A 6000-nucleotide genomic window follows, 5' to 3' on the forward strand; every position below is an offset into this window, starting at 1 on the left:
AGGAAAATGTTATTATGATATACTTTATTATATTAGTATTTTATATATAAATTTAGTTTTTTTTTTTTTTTTAAGGGAATACTTATTTGGGATGGAGAGGATCTCATCCTGACAGGATGGAAGCCTTGCCTCCAGGACCGTTCCATACACAGGGCCAGGCAAAGCCACCGCTCTCGCAGTCTCCCTTTTATATAGATCTAGCCCTGTGAGAATATACATTTTCATGTAATTTTTCAGTTCTAGTACAGTATTTGTATTTAGTGACAGGTCTTTAATGCTATGTCCAATTTACTTATAATTTTAAAAAACAGATATATAAAAACACTGTTTTACATTTACTTGTGGTTCATTTTTAATTCTTTAACTAAAACTGTTAGCAATGCTTTTCAAACTTTATGCTCATAGTCAATGATAAAATATTAAGTTAATATTCATTTATTTTCTTGCTTTGTTCACCATGATGCTATCACTCTTATGATGTGCTATCATTTATTTAAATCACCTAATTCGCAATGGTGAAAAACCTACAAGAAACTTTTGGAAAAAGTTATTGATGAAATTTTATTTAATTTTATCTCACAACACGAGATGAGAAAACTTCAAACAACAACACGCATAATGCTGGGCCCTCTTCAGATAATTCTGGCTGATGACACTACAGTTAATCTGATATTTAAAAATTTCCAGAACATGTCATATTTAGATAGAGATCTATGCTGTCAACCAGAATTCAACGCTTTAGTTAAAAAAAAAAATCTTCAAAATCGAACAGAGACATACTGACAAATTCTTAGGCTGCAGTTGCTTCAAGAGTCGATTAACAAAGACATAACGTGTTCTAACTTATGCAAATTAAGTTGGCAACATGGTATCCTAAGTATTACCAGGTCTTTTCTTAACAGGCAATCAGCACATAAATTTTACTCAGGGCAATGAAAGCAAATAACCAGTGAATCTACTCTCTCAGCAGGGAAACGTGCCACCAATATTGCCCGCAGTGGTTTAAATGTAGCCGTAGAAAACACCCGATTTGAGTTACCAGGAATTTACCTACCTAAGTTTTCTAGGGGTTCTCCCAGGTTTCACACACTACGATTCAAAACATCATCACGCCAGCTAATGTCCTGCACGTGCACAAAGGCGCAGCGCTAAAATGAGGAAGCTTCACCAAAAAACAAAATCAAAACTCTAATTCATTCAACAATAGGCAGGTTGTTTTCACAAAGCTTCCTCTTGTTGCGCTCCCCTTACCCTTCCCTTTAAGTAGCTATGTAAACAGCTCCCCAGTTATTGACATTTAAGAAAGTAGCTTTCGATTCCCGAGTCTGGTAACCAGCCGCCGTCGCCACTACTCCCTCAGCATCCTAAAATAAACCACTCCCGCCGCGGTCCTGGGCGCACCCGGTCTCCCCGAACCACTTCGGAGCCGAAACCCGCATCACAGAATAGACTTAGCAAAGACAAGAATCACGAGACGATGTCTCAGGTCTATGAATGAAAGATCCAATGCATTTGATTGTCACCGTCAAAAGGAAAAAAAACAATCTCGAGAGGAAGGGTGAGAGGGGAACTGCGGGGTAGGGGGACCGGTTTTCTTTCAAGCCCCAGCCGGGCGATTTAAACCCAGTAGGAGGCAAACGCAGGGGCGCGGGCCGGCGGGGCCAGCGTCCTCGTGCATGACAGCCCCTCAGGACCAGTAGCGGCTCCGCGCCGGGACCCCTCTCGCCGCGCTGCTCGCGGCAGCCGGGCCACCGCGGGCCGGGTGGGCGTGCAAGGGCGCGGGGACCCCGCTACCGTGGCCGGGGCGGCGGCCCACGGCGCACTTCCTCAGTTCCCAGCCGCCCCATCACCAAAAATGGGAAAGGAAGGAAACAAGGAGCGAGACAGCGGCCACAGGGAGAAAAGGAGCCCTGGTCTCGGCATCGGGGTGAGGCCAGTGGCAGGCCGGGGAGAGGGCTCGGCGATCCAGGCGAACTCCGCCGCCGGCCGACGCAGAGGGAGACAGCCCGCGATAGCCCCCGCCCAGCTCGGCGGGCGCGCCCGACAGTCCCCGGCACCCACCCGGTCCCCATCCCGACCGCGCCCGGCCAAGTCCGCGCTCTACTCACGCTCCGAGCTCCTCCAGGATCCGCGGCTCTAGCCGCATCGGGTCCCAGCCCCGCGGGCGGCGGCGGCGGCGGCGCCGCCGAGGGAGAGGCGAGCGGGCGGCACGGCTCCCGCCTCCTGGCCCCTCTCCCCCGCCGCTCCGGAGCTGCCCGGCCGGGCCGAGCCCTGCCTCGCCGGCGGCCCCAGGCCCAGCGGCCGCGGCGGCAGCAGCTGCCCGAGACCTCAGCGGCCGCAGCGGCGGCACCGGAACTGCCGCTTTCTCCTTCTCGTTCCCTCGACTCGCTAGCCCCCGCCACACGCCCCCGCCCCCGTCTCCTTTCTCTGTCACCCCTGTGTTTTTTTCCCTTTTGTTTCCAGAATAAACTTTATTGGTCTCCTTTTCCGCTCACATCGTGTAAACAAACAACGAACTCATCCCCACCCCCTTGACTCCCCCCCTCCTCGGCAGAGGAGGGTAGGAGCTGAGGAGGGGCTGGGCCTCTCACAGCCCCGGAAGCAGATGTGCAAAGGCGGAAGTGAAATTGCCGTGACCAGGAGGGGAAGTGGGCAAATCGGGTAACAATGTGCTGGTGCGGCTGCGCCTTGCGTTTCCGCCCGAAGTTCGGGTGTTGTTGAGGATGTTTTTCTGGCGTGCGTATGTTTAATGCTCCGTCTTTTGCGGTGATGAAGTTGTGTGTCATCCTAGGATGGCAAAGGTGTCGTATGTCGGTTTCTACGAGCATCAGGCGGGCTGAGGTAGAAATAAAGAAAGTTGTAGGTATCGGGAGCTCGTGAGTTCATTCACTTGACACCCACGGAGGAAATGAAATTTCCTCTCGTTTGGGGGCTAGAGAAGTGGGGCGCGGTGGCTAACCGCGGCTTGTCAGTGGCTAACCAGAAGTGGTAATAGATACTAGAAAGAAGGCCTTTTACGAAGCGTTACTGCGCGTCCTTCTGGCAACGTAAGGTTAAGTTGTAGCCCATCCCAAAAAAGGAATGCACAGCGACAGCCTTCTTCAATCCTTGACTCAGGGGAGACCTTTTGAAATGCCCTCTGCCCCGCCTTTTTTTCTTTTTCTTTTTTTCCCAGATATGAATCAGCTTGTAGGATTCAATTCTGACTATTCAGAAGGCGTGGAATTTTCGCGTGGTGCCCACAGAGAGTTCAAAAAAGCCATCTTGGTTATTCATCAGATTCAAGGTGGTGCTTTGGTACTGCATACCACACAATCCTTTTTTCTTGAGTAATGGGATCTGTTGTCTTTTAAGAGTACAGCTGATTAGGGCCAATTTTTGCTGTATTTCTCCCCCTTGTGGTATTTCATTGTATTGAAAAGGCACTGGAGTGATACAAGTCCTCAAACGTCGGCTCTCCCTTGAATATTTCAGGAACAGAGGACTTGAAAGTGACCCAGCCCAGAAATGTTACAATGCACCTAATCAAGAAGAGCTGAATCCTGACACCACACGTTCATAGCCCGTCGTGAACGAGATCAATTCCATTATGTGGTCATAGTTTCATGGCTATATTTCTGTATATCTTGTGTTTTCTTAAGCTCTGGTTTTCATCTCACATTCCAGAGGTCTGTGTTTCTAAATATTTTTCTTGAACCAGTGTTTAAGAACACTGTGTTACTCCAGAACAGTAAATTTATTTATTTTTTCAGTTGAATTACTAGTCAAAGTAAACCTTAAGGCAACATTTCCCAAATTGTGCTTCCAGGCAGTTTCATGAAAGATTACTAGGTAGTCCTTGGTAGGGAAAAATTCTGGTAGGTATATTTTTCCTTATACAATTTTAAAAAAAATGAATTTATTGGGGTGAAACTGGTTAACAAAATTAGTCAGGTTTCAGGAACCACATTCTACAACACATATATCTGTACACCTTATGGTATTTTCACTGCCCTGCCAAGTCAAGTCTTTGTCCATCAGCATTTATTCCCCCTGTACCCCCCACCAATCATACTCCAGAAAATAATTTTTAATAAGAATATGATAATTTTCCTTACCTGTGGTGGTGCAATGGATAAAGTGTCAACCTGGAACGCTGAGGTCCCCAGTTCAAACTCTGGGCTGGCTTGCTCAAGGCATTTATGGGAGTTGATGTTTCCTGCGCCCCCTTCTCTTTTCTCTCCAAAATGGACAAATAAAATCTTTAAAAAATGAAAATTATAATTATATTATGATTTTTGTTATGTGATAATCTTTAAGAAATTGTGTCAGCAGAAAATGACGTATCTGTTACTCAAATATATGATTATTCACTGGTGCAAGAATAGCATTTACTACCCAATTCACACTTGATGCATTTGGTTTATTTAGTGACCATTGATCTATCATGTGCTTGATCTTGCTGCCGAAGGTATTTGCGCTATTATGACAAAACTCATTGCTCAGGGCCCTATGCAAGAAGAATGTTTAACGGGTAAAGTTGAAATAGGGATTATTAGACCGTACATCAAACAAAAAAAGGGAATGCTTCAGAATTAAAGAATTGCAGCCTAAATTTTCTAAATGTCCAAGATGAAACTATTGTTCCTTTTTTTTTTTTTTTTTTTTTTTTTTTTTTTTTTTTTAATGAGAGAGGAGGGGAGATAGACAGAGTCCTGCATGAACCCAACCAGGATCCACCTAGCAATCCCCATCTGGGGACTATACTCAAATCAACCAAGCTATCCTCTGTGCCTGAGGCTGACAACACAACCAACCAACCGAACCACTGGCCCTGGGAGAAGAGCTATAGCAGGAGGGGAGAGGGAGGGACCAGATGATCGCTTTTCATGTGTGCTCTGACTGGGGATGGAACCCAGGGTGTCCGCATTCTGGGCTGAAGTTCTATCCATTGAGCAACCAGCCAGGCCCACCACTATTCCATTCTAACACATTGCAAATATGATAACAGTTTTTTGCCTTTTGAATTTATTTCCACTGGAAATAAAGATAATATATTCAAATGTGTATGTTCACCAACCCATTCTCTAGTAGCATTTAAGTAACTACCAATCTAGAAGTAATTTGGAAACAAGTCAACTTGGTTATGAAGCAATATACTTTGAGTGAATAAAATTGCCAAGTCAAAGAGTAAAAATATACCAAAGGATAAGAGAGTGAACTACTTTATAGCACATAATTCAGTTATGGTCAGAAAACATACTTTTAAGATTTCAGTTTTTTTCAACTTGTTAAAGTTTGGCTTGCCCCAGAATGCCCTATGTGCACTTATTTAAAAAACAAACAAACAAACAAACATGTGTCTTTTGAGTGTAATGTTCTATAAATGTCAATTAAACTTAATTGACATTAATATAACTTGGTTATATTGTTAGGTCTTCTTACTGGTTTCTCTACTAATTCTACAGCTTTTGGGAGAGGAGCATTGGTGTCTCCAACTATAATTGTGTATTTGTCTATTTCTCCTTTCACTTCTATGGATTTTTCATTTCGTATGTTTTGAAGCTCTGTTGTTAGGATGCACACATTTAGCATGATAGGTTTGTTTTGCCTGACCTGTGATGGCTCTGTGGATCAAGGAATGCTGAGGTCCCTGGTGCGAAAGCCTGGGCTTGTGCCTGGTCAAGGCACACTCGGGAAATGCAACTACTACAAGTTGATGCTTCCTGCTTATTGCCCCCCTTCTCTCTCTCTCTTCCTCTCTCTAAAATTAATAAATAAAATCTTAAATAGAGTATGTTTTATGAATTGTCTCTTTATCTTTATGAACTATTTCTTCTTTCCCCTTGTAATAGCATTGTTCTGAAATCTATTTTATCTTATATTAATATAGACACTCCAGCTTTCTTTTGATTAGTTTTTCTGTGACAATCTTTTTCTTTCTTCATATTCATCTTTCTGTATTGTTATATTTAAAATGGGTTACTTGTAGACAATACATAGGATTTTTTAAAAAGTTCA

General features: G+C 44.3%; 1 protein-coding gene across 2 annotated transcripts in view; it reads right to left on the reverse strand.

The window, feature by feature from the left end:
• Positions 1-2521, reverse strand: part of PIK3CA (phosphatidylinositol-4,5-bisphosphate 3-kinase catalytic subunit alpha) — a 91859-nt gene extending 89338 nt beyond the window's left edge. For both annotated transcript variants that reach the window (XM_066347898.1, XM_066347899.1), the window contains exon 1: positions 2109-2521. The gene's annotated coding sequence lies outside the window, so the exon portion shown is untranslated. The remainder of the gene's footprint in view (positions 1-2108) is intronic.
• Positions 2522-6000: the final 3479 nt, after the last annotated feature.

This window comes from Saccopteryx leptura, chromosome 8 (genome assembly GCF_036850995.1).
Source record: "Saccopteryx leptura isolate mSacLep1 chromosome 8, mSacLep1_pri_phased_curated, whole genome shotgun sequence".
NCBI lineage: Eukaryota > Metazoa > Chordata > Mammalia > Chiroptera > Emballonuridae > Saccopteryx > Saccopteryx leptura.